The 19953-nt window shown below is 46.9% G+C and overlaps 1 protein-coding gene across 1 annotated transcript in view; it reads right to left on the bottom strand.

The window, feature by feature from the left end:
* The window catches only part of LOC135918732 (parafibromin-like), a 232335-nt gene that overhangs the window by 8090 nt on the left and 204292 nt on the right, over positions 1-19953 (bottom strand). The gene's annotated exons all lie outside the window — the stretch shown is intronic.

Genomic DNA, 19953 nt, shown 5'->3' with positions numbered 1-19953 from the left:
ACAAAGTTTCCGGTCCAGGGTCCTGCAGTTGCTGCACGTGGGTCATCCTGGTGAGGAAAAGATCAAGATGGTGGCCCGGTCCCATGTTTCGTGGCCTGGCCTGGACCAGGACATGGCTCACATGGTGCAGAGTTGCCAAATCTGCCAGGAGCATCAGCAGGCCTCACGTCATGTAGAAATCACCCCCTGGCCATTCCCACAGATACCCTGGTCCCGCTTGCATGCGATTTTGGTGGGCCCCTCAAGGGCCATTACTTCCTGGTGGTGGTGGATGCCTTTTCGAAGTGGGTGGAGGTTCTACCTGTCACCACTCCATCAGCAGGCACAACCACTGCAGCGCTAATACAGGTCTTCGCTGCCCAAGGGTTGCCAGACGTCATCGTGGCTGACAATGGTCCTGCTTTCGCCAGCACAGAGTACCCGGCCTGGCTGACGAAGAATGGAATCTGCCGGATGATGGTTCTGCCGTACCACCCTGCTTCAAACGGTGCAGCCGAGCGGGTGGTGCAAACCATCAAGGACAAGCTCAAGAAGAGTTAGACTGGGGATTTCCAGATGCAGATTGCCCGGATACTGTTCCAATACCGGACCACACCCCACGATGTCACTGGCCGTGCCCCCTGTGAGCTCCTGCTCGGTCGGATGGTCAAGACATTCTTGGACGTCTTGCAACCAGCCCTCTGATCCACAGTGTAGCTGAAGCAGAAACTGGCTGCTGACCGAGGGTGCCGTCTTGGGCCTTTGCCAGAGCCTGGAGCTCCAGCTGTCGCCAGGAACTTCCGTCCTGGCCCACCCTGGTTCACCGGACAAGTGGTGTCTCCTGCCAGCACCTCATCGCTGCTCGTCCGCATGCCAGATGTGGCGACGTGGCATAGACACGCCGGCCATGTTAGGCCTCGCTTCGGGACCTGGCTAGCACCCTCGACTGCCACTTCAGAGTTCCAGCCCGCAGGAGGACTAGCGGCAACACCAGTCGCTTCCAGCACCACCCACTTCGGAGGTGGCAATCGTTGCCAGTGGTGCGGTGCCCGTTGGGCCGGTGCCAAGCCCGACACCACTCACAAGGCCGACCACTGCGGACCCTCTGGATGGAGCGAGGCTGGCTCAAGCAGTACCCAGCATTGCCACACCTGGCCCGTCAACACCGGTGCCCAGGTGGAGTTCTCGACCGCGGAGGCCACCGGTGTTAATTACTCACCTGGGTAGCAGGTACTATCGCGCTCAGTACGAGCTACACCATGCGAGCGTGTGGCCGTGCGCTCGGTATGATTGTACAGTGGCCCCGATAGTGGCGTGTTTTCGAGATATCTGGAGAGGGTGTAGCTGTTCCAGCAAGCTTGCATCACCTCCACTTGCTTTCTTTCCCCTTCACCCTTGTTTAGACTAGTTTTGATATCTGTTTTGAAAATGATAACTGTAGCCGTAGGTCGACGCCCAAACTTCGTAATCGGGCCCGCGTCAGTCCGTACAGTGGGTGTTATCTGGTGTGCCAGATTAATAAAAAGGAATACGTTCGTCAGCTCGCAAAATGTCCCGGGTGTCCAACAGTGATCGACTTCTTAATTCATCTCAGGTTTTAGGATTGACAGCACGCAAGCTGTCTTAGTGCGAACCAAATTTTTTTTTTATTCGGGCTGAATATATCTTTGACTGATCATACGACTCTTTCATGTCAGTGCACGTTAAAGAACCCCAGGTGGTCGAAATTTCCGGAGCTCTCGACTACGGCATCTCTCAGCCTGAGTCGTTTTGGGACGTTAAACCCCATAAACCAAACCAAACCACACGAGTGTTCGGAATGGCAATTAAGTACCCTAGACAAAAAGAACCTGCACATGACCTTGCGTTTATGTATCTAGGAAAAGTATCCTCTGGATGAGTTGACTGGAAATTAGTGTATTCTGGTAATACCGGTAATGATCGACTAAATCAGGTTTTGGGGCCTTAGTGATAGTGCACTCTAAAATTTCGGAACCATTTAATGCATCTTACGAAGGCGTGGTGTGTTCTGGAGCCATCACGCACGATGGGAAGTTTATGAAGACGACGCATGGCCCCAGGAGTTGCGGCAAATGAACAAAGTAGGCTGCTCCGGCCAAATGTTAAATGTTGCTATAGTACGGAGAACGGCGGTGGCAGCAATGGCAACGCGTTGCTGCATTAGCACCGGGGCTATGCTAACACTCTGTCGAAAACAATGCATGGCCCACGTCGTGGCTGCTTCCGCCTTTACGCTGGACGCTGAGGAACATTATCAGTGCTAAAATCATGTCTAAACGCACAGCCCTTCTTGGACGAAGAAAGCGCTGTCTTTGATAACCTTCGCACGCCACGTCTGGTCGGTGGCAAAAGTGCTGCATGATCTTGCAGTTTCTGCTTGAGTGAAATCAAAGTGAACAAGAAACAGATAAGGTGTCCTTCAGATAAACGGGGACGAGGGGTTTCAGCGCGCTTGCTGTAACAGCTACACCCTCTCCAGATAGCTCGAAAACACGGCACAATCGGCGCCACTGTACAACCTTGCAGAGCGCTCGGGCACGCGCTCGCGTGGTGTAGCTCATACTGAGCGCGATAGTACTGTCGACCAGGCTAGGATGGAGGCAGAGCCTCGTACTTTGAACTTGGACGTTTTTTTGTTGTCGACAAACAAACTGGGGGTAAGGGAAATGTAACAAGCATGTGACGCCCCCTCGGGCATAAGCTTCGTTGGCTCGCCAGGCTTGGTAGGCAACATTAGTCACCGCACCCAATCAACACCGACGAGCACAGCTGCTTGGCGGTCAGTCATCGTTCATCACCACCATGCCGCGGAGCGTCTGTCTAATGGAGGGTGCCTCGAGCCCTCCCTCGTTCACGAACCCGGGCGGAGCATGACACATACTGTATTTACTTGATTCTAAGCATCCCCTTTTTTTTTCCTGATCGCGATGCCCAAAGTGAGAGGGGGGTACTTAGATTTGAAAAATCTAAAATGACCCCTCCCCCCTCTTTTTGTGGCAATATCTTGATGAGACGGTAGGGAGAAATAACATTTTATTCGGTAAACATTCAAAAGAAAGATACCTAGGCGCAGAAAGTAAACAGTGCAGGTGTTGGCTCACAAAGCAATGCGCACCCGCAATGATCATGCAACTTGCCGAGCACCATCGATACCAGGCCCACATGACAAGCTGATAGAATTATCCGGGTCGCTTTCGCTCGGTTTTGGGGAGCGGCTTAGTTTTTGGCATTTTGTGCTGCCGTCTGTCGTGTAGTGTCGGAACGCAGCAACGCAAGACACGGCCACCTGGATCGGCACACGGCAACAGGGGTTCCTCGCCGTGCGTGCCGACCCAGGTGACTGTGTGAAAGAAGCCAGAGATAGTATAGTACCGCTGACGCCGCGCCACCTCAGGACTCCCGACGGCTCCGGCTTGGTGACAGAGTGAGCAAGCGCACATAGCAGCCTTGGCTATGCACTCTTTCTCGCAAGAAAAGGGGTACTTAGATTCGCAAAATTTTTTTCAAATTCTTTTTGTGAAAATAGCGGGGAGTGCTTAGAAATGGGGGTGGGGTGGTTAGAATTGCAAAAATACAGAATACAGTGGATTTTCATTACAACGGACCCTGATAATCTGACAAAAAAAAGTCCATTTTATCCGAAGTCCGTAATATCCCAGACGCTTCACTTCTGAAACTTTCGTTGCGATGTCCAACTTTATTGCAAACAGTTAGTGACGAACGTCAAAAAAAAAAAAAAAAAGAAAGGTCACAGTTTCACCTACAAGGCAAAGAAGCATCGATTGCGATAGCAAATTAAGCAAGATAAGCGCGGTAGTGAATTAACCTGCATGCTGTCTCTCACTTCAACACGAACTAAATGCCAAAAGCGCAGCGCATACAAAGCTACTGGCACTGGGCACACTTTGTCCACATTGCAGATCGCCTTGAAGATGACTGTGCGGGCGCGCACTTTGTCCACATCGTAGATCACTTTCAAGATACGGCTGCCGCGCCATAAGCAGCAGTCGCCGGAGTGGAACCCCCCTCTCCCCCTCCCCCCATTCATAAAAGAAGGCGCATTTCCGCCCTGCCATCTTCCCATGCATGGGCGCAATATTGAGCCACGATCGTCGCCCGAACCTTGGAAGTCAGTTGTCAGCCCATGTCGACATGGCAAAAGTATGTTTTATATGCCCAATTTTGAAAAAATTGCGGGTAATTTCGTCTGCTGTAGACGATAGTCTGTTGAGCCGCAGTCCGTTAAAAGTGAACTTCATTGCATTAATAAAATAGATAGAACTAACTAAGGCTGAAATATGATCCGTTATATCTGAAAGTCTGTTATAAGTGGGTCTGTTGTAACAAGCGTGAACTCCCAGAAAGTAAAAGTCGGCTACATGCGTTCCAGACTCGGTTTCACCCAGCTTTGCCCGTCTAGTGCCAAGTTAAGCTCCAATTTAGACGTCTTCTGTACAGTTAATAGTAAATAACTTCAAGGCTTCTGCTGTAAGTACTGACGGAGACGTAAAGGCTTTAGTACGTTTTTAAAGTTGATCTCTAAGTCTTACAAGCAAAATTTATGCACATTTTTTTTTTACCTCCAGCTTGCAACGATTGGTTCGACGACACCATCAGTGGAATGATTACATCGGTATGTTATCATCATATAAAAGTGCTCCGCAAAATACAATAATCAACCACTGTACTGCAAGGCTTATGCGCGAGACGATTTCACAAAGACCGCTGTCGATGACAGCGTGTGTACAATATCTGCCAACTTAAATTTACCGCGTCATCTGAAACTAAAGCCAGGCCAAAGTTTCGTGCGTCCTTGACCACAATACGATGAAAACTTTCAATAAAAAATGTGTAAAGTCATTATTTAATTTGTAGAAGTTGTAATAAAAATATTCTAACGATGCTTCACAAGCTAATATAACATGGCATGGTGCAACAATAGGTGCACTACTGTGGCTTGGCTGCTTCCAACGCTGGCACTCCCGTGCTTCCGTGCATTGCATCCGCTTGACTACCACACTTTTTAACTGTTCAACAGATTTGTTCCGTGTGCGCATTGCCTGCTCCGTCTTCCTGCGTTGAAGGTGCAGCTTCATTTGGGCAAGTGATCAAACTTTTTACCTCTTTTGAAAGCTCTGTTGCACAATTTTACCACCATGACCAACTTGGTTTATTGTTTCACATCTATTAATGCATGTCGGTTACTGTTTCTAATTTCCTTGGAGCATGTCCAATGTCACGGCCACAACTTAATAAACTGGTCTATTTGAGATTACATTTGGGTTGGTGTAGGATCACTCAATGCCGTTGGTAAAGATTCTCTGCGGTAAAATTGTTACATCGGGAACAGATTCTGGCTGAGTCTCCGCATATTTTCCTCACAATCTAAGACTGCCTACTTTTTAAGCTGGTGCTGTAAACATATAAACGAGAGCTATACCGTTTATTGACAGGCATTACTTCGTTGACAGTCTGAAAACTGCATCATGATGTGAATAATATAACTGCGTCCCTCCATCTAATTGCATCGACATGTAAGCACATATACTCACGGCGCTGACTGTGTTCATTTTTTTTTTATTCACTTTGATCTTCACATTACACAAATCTTTGCAAAACTTGTTTGGTGCAATAGCTTGGCTGACCAATTGTTCGACGTACCTACATAACACGGCAAGCGGTTACAACAGTGACAAAAGGAAAACAAAACTAAATATAGATATTAGTAAGCGCAAAAGGAGAACAAAAAGCAATGTGGCACACTATAACAAAAATGTGACTTTGTGCGAACGCCGTTGTTGCCCATTGTATAAAATGCACTTTGATGCAATTTTTGTTCTTTCTTTTTTAAGCATGCATGGCCTTTCTACAGCAAAAGTTTGACACCCTGCTCAACACAAACGCTCCTCCGGATCAAGCTGCCCGGTGCAGTGAGGCAAGCGTTTCAGTGAAGAATACGAACCACAGTGATATAGCCTGGACCCAGGTCGCACCAATGACAAGACTAGTTCCCAAGAGCTTGGGACACGAGTATCGAACCTGCACAGCTATATAGGAGCAGAGGATAGGAGCATAGCATAGGAGCAAAGGCATGCTGAAGGTGCGTCGTGCGGCATGTTATTAGCTACCGTCCAACGTGTCAAAATGTTCACGACTCCTGCCTGTCTTTAAGTTCTTTCAGACATCTGCATACTATTTAAAGACATGGGAAGACTGCAGACATCAAGATAAAAGGCTCCTAACAGCTATCAATGTTCCCAGTGAAACTGGCAGAATGGCAACGGCTGATTACAAGATGCCCTTCAACAACTAGGAAAATGTGACCACATTTGAATCCAGGTTGAGCTCTGATCCTGCTTTTTGATGTCACCTTGTAAGCAAAAGCTGTATGAATTTACAATATGAGCACGTACTTATAACTTGTGCCAGGTGTAACTAAAAAAATTACACCTGGCACGAGTTATAAAAATGTGGTATGCATGTTAAAGTGAATTCAACCTTTCTTTTAAACGAGAAGAAAGGGAACTGAGGGGCCCGGCTTATCAACTGTGAGAAGCCAACAAGCAGACACCAAGAATAACACAGGAGAAATTTCTTGTACTTACTAAACAAATGAAAAAAGAAAGATAAATTAATGGAAATCAAAATAAATGAGAAAACAACTGGCCACAGGTGAGGAACGATCCCAGGTCTTCGCATTACGCGTGCAGTGCTTTTACGAACTGAACTACCGCTGTGCCAGGGTACGCATTTGGGCTGGTTGGTTCATGATTCCGAGCAATAAAAACAGCGCTAAACGACAGGACGAGTGAAGGGACACAGACAACGGTGCCGTTTGCCCATCCATTTCTGGGCTATTTATGTTTTACTATTAGAATGAAACCTGGGAGTGTCAGCCAGCACCACCACTCGCAAACCCTGGCGGCAGATGTGGAACATCCTTTCTGCCGCAGGTGTCATGAGTATGTGATCTTCTTGGTCAAAGGCAACTGGTCAACAAACCCACACATGCTACCTGAAGGCATTATTTGACATTTCGTGGCTTCATGTTTTTGAGTTGTTGTATACACAGTAGGTAAAGTATAGCATTTTTTATGCTATGTACATCTTGCAGTTTGTGTGCGTAACTGTTGCTACAATAATAATTTCTTGGGAATGCATAATCATCGAGTGTCATTTGCTGTTCTGCCCTACCTTTTCTGGGGCTTTCATTCCTACCTTAATGCAGCCATTGTAATAGACACATTGTGTACGTTAGTGTTTTTAGCTTTGAATTCTTTTTGTTGACACATTCCCACCCCCCAGACATGATAGCTCTCTCTTATGGGGGGCTGGAACTTAAGATGCTTCACTGCAGGCATCATACCCAGTACTTTCAGAAAGCTTGGGTGGAAACTTCAGCACTTAAGGCCGGTGGCAGAAAATGAGCCTCAGACCTGCAAGTCTACAGTGTCATTGAAGGTAACTTTAGAAGGCTGTTGTTTGACTAGGCATAAGTGCAGTGATTCTTACTCCCAAAATTCATGGTGTACGGAATGAAACAAATATTGATGGACACATCTTAAAGAGAAAATTGTCATACACTCAGTGTGGGTACTGTTGGGTGGATGGCGATCTTTATATAAAACTCCCTCCTTCTTGCAGTTCCAAAGAACTTAGCTTCCACAAATTTAATTCATTAATTGCAGAACTGTTCATATATGACAATGCTTCAGATATCAGCCAAGACTGCTGATACTCTGTGTTACGTGCATTGTTTCGACTAGATTTTTTGGTATTCCAGAAGCTATTCAAAGCTATTCCACATGAAAAAATACGACGACCCATGCCATTTGTCAAGCAGCAGTCACCTGGTTGAATTACACTTTGCAAATGAGTAAGAAGTTGGCATGTTATGTTATGCTTATTGTTCAGTTAGTTTTTATTCAGAAATTTAAACTACACTAATGTTATTGACTAAGTCAGCATTGTGTAGCATGTTTACATTTCAATAAAGTTGACTGTTGGTTCTATACAAGAACTTAGTGCATGGTATATGATTAATATTTTGTCTTAGGGTTCTAAACTCTACTTACATCAACTGTCACATATGGTTTTCAAAACCTATTGACAATGGCCATACAGTGTCCAAGGATCATCTATGCATGCTGTTGCGACATCATGCTTTGGAGTGGTCATACAGAAACTTGAATACATTATGATATATTCTACTTTAGAGATAAGAAATCTTGCAAACACCCAGTAGAGTAATACATCAGTTATTGCAGTTGTAATTGGTGTTCAGGGCCACTTGCCAAGAAGATGCAAAGTAAAAGAAAGCTATAATAACTTGAAAGCAGCAAAACAACATAAAGATGCTTTGGGTGAACCTGAACAGGAATTTTAATTTATAGAGTGAATTATACCTGTCTTCTGGAATTATGCTATGCTTTCACTTTTATATTTTTGGGATCGTAATTATCGTGCTTCTTATTGTTGTATTTGATTTTATGCCATTGTTCAGTCTTGTGAGGACAGCCACTGAAAAGCGAGGCTTAAGGCAAGCAACTATGCATTGCGAGTGTTAATTGAGGTCCTAAAATATTGCAATTTCATAACTAGCATAGAATCAGTCCTTAAAGATGGTGTGTGCATTACAGAAACTACAGGGTTATAAATATTGACACGTGTACTTGTCTGCCTTTATCGGGTGACATGTTTCACCTCCTAACAAATGTTATCACACAGCGCAGGACGCGCCTGCATGTATAGGAAGTTTCTGGAATGTTATCGATGCTTCCATCCGCTGTCTGTGACCGAACCTTGCGTAATCTGAACGCATGTGTGTGCGACGTGAATAATATAGAACTTTGTGGAAGGCACGCGGGTCCAAGCGATTACTCTGGAACATTCGACAACTGATGTATAAAAGCCGACGCGCTTGACCCGCTGATTAAATTTTCGCCGGTCACCAACTGTGTTCGCCGCTGTCGCCGTCCTTTGAGTGTAGCCTGTTTTTGAGGGCACAAGTTCGCCCAATAAAACGCTAGTTTCGTCTTTCTCAGTTTGGCTGCTTTCTTCACCGTCACTATCACATGACACTATACACTTGACAGCTGTCAATGGGGAACAGTATCTTTTTGGATAGCGTCATTGCTACTTTTTTAATATAGAGATTATTTCTTAATCATGTTTATGTTAAACATTCAACTATAGTTATCAATACACACTTCACAGCTTTTTTTTATTATTATGGAATTTTACGTGCCAAACCACTTTCTGATTATGAGGCACGCCGTAGTGGAGGACTCCGGAAATTTCAACCACCCGGGGTTCTTTAACGTGCACCTAAATCTAAGTACACGGGTGTTTTCGCATTTCGCCTCCATCGAAATGCGGCTGCCATGGCCGGGATTTGATTGTGCGAGTATAGATTATTTCTTAATCACGTTTATGCTAAGCATTGACCTCTTATTTGCTGGTTATACTCTAAATGAGTGCTCTTTACCCCCGCCTCTTTTTTTTTTTTTTTTAACTGGTGCAGATTCTTCGAAAGCCACTGGGCCTACCACCAGCTGACATGCCTTTCTTCATCCTCCTTAGTCCTGTGCCTTAGTCTTAGGATGTGGGCCAGTTTTTCTAGACATGCCATTCGTAATATATATATTCTAGTAGGTCAATGCAAATCATGGCATGTCACTCACTACCCATACATAAATTTAGTCACAATCAATGCAAGGCAAGCAGATGTACATAATTAGCAAGAATAAAAATTTGTATTTTGCTGATTTTCTTGCCTCCTAAACATTGTTACAAAATGCTGGTTATCGAAAAGGCATTTCACAGTACTTTTACACCATGCCTTTCAGTGTGCCTCATTCAACACCCTTGTGTGCTGCATGTATTCTTCTTGTGTTAGCAATACACAAACTTCTAAAGTGCTGTTCACTTGTAAAGCGTTATGCTATTGCGAGACTACTCACTCGTGAAGAATTTGATTTTGGTGCAGAAGTGACATGGCTGCCATATGTACACGTTTGTGTGCCACACAGGCTCTACATGTTATACCTTCACAGGTTTTATTCCAATCTGCAGAATCTGTGCAGGTGCTTTCAATAATGTATGCCTTTGCAAAAGCATGCATTTAGCCCACAATACTGAATGTTCTTAAGATTAGTAAATTTTGTGTTTTAATTATGAAGTTAAAACCAGTCATATTGAATACATGTACATTTGCTAGAAATCCTGAATCATTACACTGGTTCCAAGAAAAACATATGAGTACCAGTGATCTGCATTAGTGCATGATTAACATAGTTGACATTTCTTTTTTTACAGTGCCGACTGCACACTGGGTGCTTCAGCTAACACATTAACAATATTTTGTTTTAAGTGCCTGTGGCAAATAGCACAATTCTAGCCCTTGAGCTGGTCTACCCGAAGAAATGAACATTGCTTGCAATTTTTAAAATTTATAATCAATTAAAAATTCATTAATTATATCTAACTAATTACCTTATGGCACATATTGCAATTTGCTAATTCTAGCCGGGGAGTTCGTAAGGCGGATCCACTTGGAACGAATTCTCAGGATGATATCACTTTTCAGATATTAATTCCCAAACTTTGCGAAGAAACGCATTGGCGTTCCAATTACTTTTGAGCTTCAATGCATAAAACATTTTGTTAGGAAATTAAGTGGAACAACAGTGCATTTTTACCGCAAGTTCTACGGCGCATATCTCGTAAATGGTGTCATCCACACAATACTTTTGAAGTGAATATGCCTTGCAGTCTTGCCTGTTGATATTTCTAAATTACAATATGTGCCATAAAACAATTAGCTTAACACTTAATTAGTGAATTTTGTTAATTAGTTAATTACACATTTCAATTTCTTCTGCAAGTAATGCCCGCTTGTACAAGTAGACTAGCTTATGGTCTAGAATTGTGCTACCTGGCCCAGGAAATTAAAAGAAAAGTTTGAAAGTGTTTGCTGAAACACCCGGTATTTTCTCGGGCAAGCAAAATAAGCCTTCATATGCGAGTTCTACACGTTGTCTAATGAACAGCTTGCCAAGACTTCCCCAAGACGAATATGGAGGGAGCATTAGCTTGGCTTCAGGAGCCCTTCAGGAGTGCTTGTGGAGTTCTAGGGCTCTAGCTTGTACAAGCCAGATTGTAGACATCCTTTTGGCTTGAACAAGCCCAAATATACCGAATTTTCGCGATTCTAAGCACCCCTCCTCTATTCTTGCGAAAAAAATTGGGAAAAAAGTTTGCATGGAAATCTAAGCACCCCCCTATTTATTAGGAAGAGCGCGTAGCCAAGGCTGCCAAGCGCGCTTGCTCACACTGTCATCGAGCCGGAGCTGTCGATGTCTCGAGGTGGCCCGGCGTCCACGGCGCGATCTAGCCGCACAGCCAGACTGTACGGCGAAAGCTGCAGAAAGCGTACCCATCAACCATCACAAGTGGATTCGGGGGCTTGGAAGCGGGTCCAAGTGGACGTTGTGGTCAAATCATTTAAGAAGTGCTCAATCACAAACCACTTCGACGAAACAGAAAACGACCTGCTGTGGGATACCGAGAACGACGGTTCAAGCTGTGCGACGAACTCGAGTGGCAGTGATTGCAACTGGCCATTTGACACATGCGGTGGGTTCACTGTCTGCACCGATTTTGTTTTGAATGTTTACAAAATAAAATGTTATTTCTCGCACTTATCTCGTCACGATGTCGTAGTGAATAGAGGGAGGGGGAGGGGGGGTCATTCTAGATTTTTTCGAGTCCAACCCCCGAATGCAGAGATCTAACTTGAATCGGGCTTGGACTTGACTTGACGAAGTCGGCCCGAAGCAAGAGGCAGACTTCAAAACGCCCAAGTCGGCTTTCGCGTTTCATAGACGCTCAAGCTGACTTGCTTCGCCAAGTCAAGACTGTACTTCAATGCAAAAGCAGGTTGCTCGTCTGTGTTCGAGGTTAACAATAAATTTATTAACGTAAGGCACGTTGTACAGCAAAAAAGTATGTATCTTTCCAAATTTCCACCAGGGCATAAGTGCTGAAGTATAGTTTGCGTAAACTTATTCCATCTGGCTACGTCCGCCGCTGCGATGGGCAGTGTTGCTTGCGGAAAGCGTGCGTTCCCGGCGGGTTTAAGTGGTCTTCAAGTTTAGGTGTTTTGGCGCGCTTTTTGAGTTGCAGGTTTCACCATTTTTTCAAGTTGCCGCTACACTTTTAGGCGACAGTGTATTTGAGTGCAAATCAATTTTATCGTCACATTTATTTTGCTTTTAGCTTATCTTTAACTCAGAGGTCTTGTTGCGTGTTTGTATAACTGGCCGTAGAGAAGCGAACGAAATGGTTGGTTCGTATGGTGGTCTTTAAACGGCTTTTGTTATCGATTGCCGCAAGACATTCATGCGCTGTCTGGGCCGGCAACCGGATACAAGAGGCGGAGATGAGGCATACGGTCGGTTTCTGAGGGAGCTCGCGTGTCCCTTTTCGCCTATAGGCATTCCAGGAGGAAGGCGACGGCCCTTGTTCTGCTCGGGCTACGTGACCCTTTGAATAAAAAGCCAACCTATTCGAACGCACTAGGCCACAAACAAGAAAAAATTACTGACGATTACGTTACTTCCTAATGCGAAATTTGAGCGCAGCAAATAAGCTGTTTCACCTTTTCGATAGATTGAGGCAAAGAAATCGAGCAACACATGTATGCGCTATCACAGAATTTTTTTTTTTTTTCACACGTATTCCTTTAACAAAGACTCCACTAACAGTTCTTGACAGTCATGAAGGAAGCTTTGTGGTCGGAGAAATAGACTGATATATGTTCGACTTGGTACACCAATGCTTGATTCTCAAAGACGAGATCTATACAAGTGCCTCGCGAGGTTGTCACAGCCGTGGGACGCGTTACGAGCGAGAGGAACGGGATGTTCTCCCGCATAAGTGTTAGGAAATTGCTGTTTGTCTTTATGTCTCTGCTCTCTGCTCTGGCAGCTCGTTTAGCAGCAGCAGCAGCAGCAGCAGGCGGAGGACTTCCATCGGTCGTCTCGCTCATGGCTCAGAAAGAACTGGCAGATAATTTCGCAGTGGCGAACGGCAGCGGCGATTTCGGCTCGAACGTGCACATATACAGATCCGCCGCCACCGATCTGGCTCGCTGATTGCCACCGCACAGGGCAAACGGCAGCGGCAATTTCGGCTCGGGCGGTGCACATATACAGATCCGCCGCCACCGATCTGGCTCTCTGATTGCCACTGCACAGGGGTTGCATTGGAGGAGGAGCGAAGAAAGGAATTAAGTTCGAGCCGGCGCTTTGACAACCGGAGACTCGCAGGAAGAGGGGGGAGGGGGGTGGCGTGTACACCCAGCGGCAAACGATGGGGGCAGAAGCGCGCGCAGCAAGCGGACAACACGATAAAGGGAGGAGGGAAGAGATAGCAGCGACTGACTGATGCCGCTGACGCCGATAGTGAGTCAACCCCAGCTGCGGAGTTGGTTTCAGGGACAACGCCGCCGATGCCAACACAAACAATATGATACCCTCGCTTCCGCAGCGCTAAGAACCAGGTCTAGCCGTGGGAACGTGGTCACGTATTCGTCGACGTGCCGGGGCCTACGTGAAATAACCGGCGCGTCGGCAACTGAAGAGCACCCTATCCGCCACACAAGAACAGGGGGGGGGGACCCTTTCCTCCTCTTTCTGCATGGCGGCGACGGTGTTCTATGCAGTCACGTTATCTTGACTCTCTAGCGGCGTCAGCGGCATCCAGCGGTATCAGTCGGTCGCTGCTAGAGCTGGGGGGATGAAAGGGGGCGGAGCTGGTTACGAGGCCGACGACAACGCCGACGACGACGCGAAACCCAGGAACGGACGCCAAAGAGCTGCGCTCTAAAACACTGCAACATGTGCTGCGAACGAAGAGTACCGAGCGCCGTAGAGTCCCCTGCCCGGACCCATATGGGTGACAACACCCAATAAAAAACAAAATAAATAAATGAAATGACACGTGCAAACGATTTGTCTACTTCGCATGGAGGGTTTGTCGAGAACAATGAGAGGGAGAGTGTGGCACAGTCGTAGACACCGCAAATTGGCAGTGCATGTCGTCTGCTAGGAAAGCGTCGTCTGTTAGGAAAACAAGTTTTGGGGCTCGCGCGACGGCCGCGCGCCGCATTTGGTACGAAATTGCTGTTCTGTCAACAGGCTTTGACGCTGAAATGTCGCACTCACGTACGGTCTGCTCCCAAGAGAATGCACCGCAACGCAAGACGGCACCCCGTTTTACAGAAGACGAAAAAAGCCTGCTGACGACACTCGTGAACGACTACAAGCATATTGTGGAATGCAAGAAAACTGATGTCGCGTCGTTGACCAAGAAGAATCAGACATCGAAAGAAATAGCAAAACATTATAATGCCAACCACGGGATTACGCGGCGCGATCACCTGCAACTGAAGAAATGCTGGACGAACCTGAAGCAAAAGCGGAAAGAGGAAGCTGCGAAAGAAAAGAGAAAGCGCCACAAAACTGGTAAGCGCACATGTGCTGCATGACTGACTTATTTGGGCTACTTTTTATTATGTTAATGCACATGTTTCGTATTCGGTGGATGAGTGCGTGACAGTTCGGCATACTGAGCGTAAATACGTTCGTGACCGCTAATAATTGGTGATGGCATGTGTAGTCACAGGAGATGAAAAAATACGCTCGCAATCAATCTTTCCGCGACTGCGGGAAGCGCACCAGCATCGGGCGCGGGTGCTTCGCGATGAGCAGAGTCACCTTTCCAACTGCGCAGCACACTGTTGACTGAGGAATGCGGACCAGACCTCCGGTGACGGTTTGAAACGTGCCAGTGCCGTAAAACATCACATCCATCAGCAACTGCAGCATAGTAGGCACACAGGCGGTCCTCTTTTTCCCCGCCTACCCGGATAGGCAACATAGCGAGAAGTCGCACGGCATTCTTCGTGAATCTGTAGCGACCGAGGAATTGTTCGTCGTCGTACAGCTCCATAGGATTCCCTCGGTCACGTAGGGTGGGTCGCGGAATTTTCCACAAGGGCTGCGCCTCTGAAAATGCTGTATCCATGGCGTGGCAAGCAAACTCGAAAGCAGCTAACCTTCGCGTGACGTCCGTTCGGGAGGCTGCCATGTTGGAATAACACACGAAGTCAGTTTCAAGCTAGCCCGGGAGCAGACTTGAAACTTGAGGGGACTTCGTTCGCGAAGTCGTTCGCAAGTCGTCCGCAAGATCAAGCACAATTTACGACGCGTGACGAAGCTGTCTTGAGACTGCCAGAAGTCAAGTTCGAGCCAAGTTAGATTTCTGCATTCGGAGGTAAGCACCCTCCCTCACTTTGGGCATCGCGATCGTGAAAAAAAGCGGGTGCTCAGAATCGAGTAAATACGGTATATGTCTTCTAGATGGGTTTGGGCTACTTGGGTTGTATACAGATGCGCTCAAATTTTGCATTAGGGAGTATTGTAAACATTGGTGAATTTCTTTTAGTTTAAATTACTTATTTAGTTTAAGTTTTTCCCACTTTGCTAAACTATGACTACTTGGTCCTCTCTCGATAGCAACTGTAGTTTCGTCTGCAGCAGTTTTGGCAAACAGCAGTTTCTTCACAGCCTGGGCACACAAGCAGACTGTGTTTCTGGAGACAATTAAAGCAATATATGTAGTTCAAATGGGTTGGATTGCATATGGCAGACATTACCAGCTCGTGATTGTAAGCTTGAGAACAAGTTAAGGACCATGCAAAGAGCAATGGAACGAAGATTGCTAGGCATAACATTAAGAAACAGAAAGAGAGCAGTTTGGATCAGAGAGCAAACGGGTATAGATGATATTCTAATTGATATCAAGAGAACAAAACGAAGCTGGGCAGGTCATGTAATGCGCCGGTTAGATAACCGTTGGACCATTAGGGTTACAGAATGGGTACCAAGAGAAGGGAAACGCAATCGAGGATGACAGAAGACTAGGTGGAGCGATGAAATTAGGAAACTCACGGGCGCTAGTTGGAATCAGTTGGCGCAGGGCAGGGGTAATTGGAGATCGCAGGAAGAGGCCTTCGTGCTGCAGTGGACATAAAATAGGCTGCTGATCATGATGATCATGTAGTTCAGACAAGCTGAGTCTGTGCCCACCAAGTCGGAACGAAGCTATTGTTTGCTGCAACTACTGCAGATGAAACTGTGATCGCTATCGAAGCGATCACAGATGTTCTGTTCTGAAAGCGTGTGGCCAACGCACACTAAGTTAAATCTAAATTACTGTGTGCCGTAACTGCTGCAGACAAAACTATGGTTGCTATTGATGCGATCACAGATGGTGTCTACACAGTTCTGAAGGCATGCAGCTAATGTGGCGTTATGCACGGTGGCTGAGCAAGAATAATGCCTAATAAGGGCACAAAGAGGCATGAAATGTTTGTTCCCGTTACAGAGGAAGGAAAATTCAAGGACAGGCCCTTACATCACTCTTTGTAAAGCAAAATGACGCCAGAATTTGGCGTTACTCTGCCATAGTGACGGGCCAGATTCTCCTCCCTTGTTTACATTTCTCGCCTTTGGCGCGCTACCATGGGTGCAACCACGTTGGGCTGCAGGCCGTAGCGATCTAAGCAATGGTCCAATCACGGTGTATTCCATCGCGATACAACCTATGGCAAGCCCATCTGCAGTTTATGAGAACTAACACGTATGCAGGGGCCCTATAACTATACCAATCTGTTTTAATTCCAAACTGGCCATCAGCCCTTGTTAGATATGGAGCTGTTTCCGGCGATTACTTCGAGTTCCCCAAACCACTTCGAAACGCAGCACAGCTAATTGAGGAATGCAGAAGCAGGAAAGCACATTCCAGAGGAGCGCACGAGCCAACAAGTTCACGTGCCAACAAGGTCGTACGCCGCCGGGATTAGAAGGGGTCCTCGGACAATAGAGCCCAATCGTCCCCCTTCGCCTTTGAAGAAGGCATTTGCCACCACTGCGGAGCCGAGCCACCGAGAGTAGGTGGGCCCTTGTACAATGGAGCATGAGCGCCCCCCCTCCTTCTCCACCTTAGAAGAAGTGGATTGCAACTCTGCGAGGCAAGACCGCAGGGGGATCAAGTGATCAAGCAAGGGAGCCCAAGCGGCGACTCTCTTCGCCAGGTATGACACCATCACACGGGCGCCTACTATTGGCTGAAAGTGGCGTCATCTGAGCGGACTCTCCCATTGGTCGAACATGACGTGACTTCCAGTGCTCGAAGGGTTTATAAGAAGCCTTCCAGAGAGACCTGAGCATTCTGGGGCATTCCCTGATTCCCTGATTCACCTCTCTCGAACTTCTTGCCGCGGGCCGCAGCGTCCGAGTTGCTGCCGGCCCATAATGACTGTACGACTGGTACTTGTCTCTCACCTCCTTGTAAATAATGTAAAATAAATACTTCCAAGTTTTGGTTTTCATCCCGAAGTCCGTCCTTCAACCCCTACACCCTCTATGATAAGTCAGAATGGTTCGGGTCCAGCCCGTAAGGGCAGAGCCCGAGCCATTTTGACCTATCACTGAGGGCTACTGGCCGATTGGGAATAAAAACAGATTGGAATAGTTTTATGTTATACCGGCCTTGGATGTTGCTTCATCGGAATCGTTTTGCTTTATTGAACATGTTTCGAGTGGCCACTCACGGTGAAGGTGTGACGAGCCACGGCGCACTGACAAACAGTCCAGCACAGGAGAACGTCGTTACACGTTTGTATACACCGACTGCGACCTGAGGCATATTGCTCTCATGATAAGTGAAGCTTCACGGAAACAAAGTTCCACGGTGCCAAACAGTAAGCGTGTATGTATGTGGCTAGCACGTTGACCGGGCCTACGTACGTGCAGGCGCACGTTCTTCTGTCGAGCCTTGTTCCCTCTTGCACCGCATCTGCCAACCTTCACTTCCCTGTGCCTCTCGAGCACACAGATAAGATTACTGCAATAAAGGGGGGTTCGTCTCCTTATTACTCACAGCCGCGCCTCCTTCCCATCCTACCACATGGCTGTTTTATGTGCCACAAATCCATCATCCATTAAAAAAAATAACGGGGTTTTACATGCCAAAACTATGATCTGATTATGAGGCACGCCATAGTGGGGGACTCCGGAAATTTAGACCACCTGGGCTTCTTTAACGTACACCTAAATCGAAGCACATGGGTGTTTTCGCATTTCGCCCGCATCGAAATGCAGCTGATGCGGCTGAGATTCGATCCCGCGACCTCGTGCTCAGCAGCCCAACACCATAGCCACTGAGCAACCACGGCGGGTATGAAGCGGCGGTGTCCTAAGATGTGCTTAAAGAAGCACTAAAGCACTTGGATGTGCTACTTGCAGAATTCGGAAGCACTTTGAATGCCTTCAGCATGATCTTGCTCCTATAAATGTATGCTTTAAGATAGAGCACTCTTTTGAAGAATGGTACCGCCAGCAGTATGAAATATTAACTTATTTTCTCCTATGCTGTTCTTTACGGACAACCAACTACTTGAAATACTGCGATGGTCGACACTGCCACGATCGTTGCCACGCAGCTCGATGTGCATTGCGCACTGTTGCGAAGTGCAGATATATGTGTGTGACCTTTGACTGGGCACATGTCAGATTGGGCTGTGATCAGTAAATTTAGCTTGGAGCTTTCTGCCTACATGCGAGCTTTCAACATTCCATCCAGTAAGCGCAAAAACAAACTTCGCGAAATCATTTGCGCTAGTTGTGGCATGTCACCCACGGACTCAATCTCGGCTTCCAGCCAACTCTAGACAGTGACCTCACGCACAATCAACGAAGCGATTTACTGGTCCAAACATATTGGAGACCATCTCACCGCAACGACCTGCCCGCCACCGTGTCAGCTGGCAGTGAATTTTAATCACAGCCATATACAATACAGAGAGGCTTAACCAGCGGCATGTTGTCAGTATTCAGCAGCACCGAAATTTGCTGTTTGGTGCCGAGTCAACCAAAACCTTGGTAGCAGCTGTACAACCTTCTTATTGTGTGAAATCGCCACAGCAAGAAAAGTGGGGGATAGGCGATAAATTGGATAGCAGAAAAGTTGTTCATGGCCGCCATGTCTGCGCCAACGTGCACATAATGTTCGAAAAATCGAGCGAGACACCATACAGCGTCCGAAACTTTGGTCACCATTTTACATCAGTCATACAGGAGTGCAGGATCTGGCTCAGCGCCAGCGCATTTGCTCACTTCCGCCATAAAATAGATGCTGTCCCGCTGCCTCACGGAGGAAACATCAGTACAATCCCTTGGCCCATCACTGAGCTAATATTAGCAGCCACAGATCCACGCCATGCCGCTTTGGATGGTGCAATAAAACAGCACTTGAGGCTATAGTTCCGTTTTCTTAAAGCACAAGCAGCCCTTTCGGCGCAGAGAGGGCGCAGATTTACCATATTTTGCTGAAAATGTAGTAGGATGTACAGTCAAACCTCGTTAAGTGGTAGTTCACCAGAGCTCGGAAAAAGGACATACTAAATGGTAGTACTGCGTAACCGAAATAGCATGAGACTGCCCACATACTTGTCAAAAACGGAATTCAGGGAGAGTGCAATGAAAGGGCAAAAACATGCAGTATTTATTCACTTTGCGTGACAAAAGTTTGTTACTTTCATTTGATGCCAGGGTGGCCCAGCAGTGATGACAGCAGGCTCAAGCTTACTGAAGCTGCGAGCCAGCTTTTCAGCCTGCCCCCTCTTCTCGGCAAACACTCGCATGGCAGATCCCTCGTTGGCATTGCATATTCCCCGTTCACAGGCGTGATAGTGCCGCAGAAGTTGCGGGGTGCCTTTTTCATTGCGGGGCACTGTTCTCGTCGCGACGATTGCATTCATGAGGGTGACGTAGTAACGCGCAGCTTCTGCCACTGTTGGGCCTGAATCGCCCGTGCTGTCACTTT

The sequence above is a fragment of the Dermacentor albipictus genome, unplaced genomic scaffold, assembly GCF_038994185.2.
Source record: "Dermacentor albipictus isolate Rhodes 1998 colony unplaced genomic scaffold, USDA_Dalb.pri_finalv2 scaffold_21, whole genome shotgun sequence".
NCBI classification, from domain to species: Eukaryota; Metazoa; Arthropoda; class Arachnida; order Ixodida; family Ixodidae; genus Dermacentor; species Dermacentor albipictus.
Note: the sequence above shows the minus strand (reverse complement) of the source record. Positions and strands in the feature narration are given on the sequence as shown.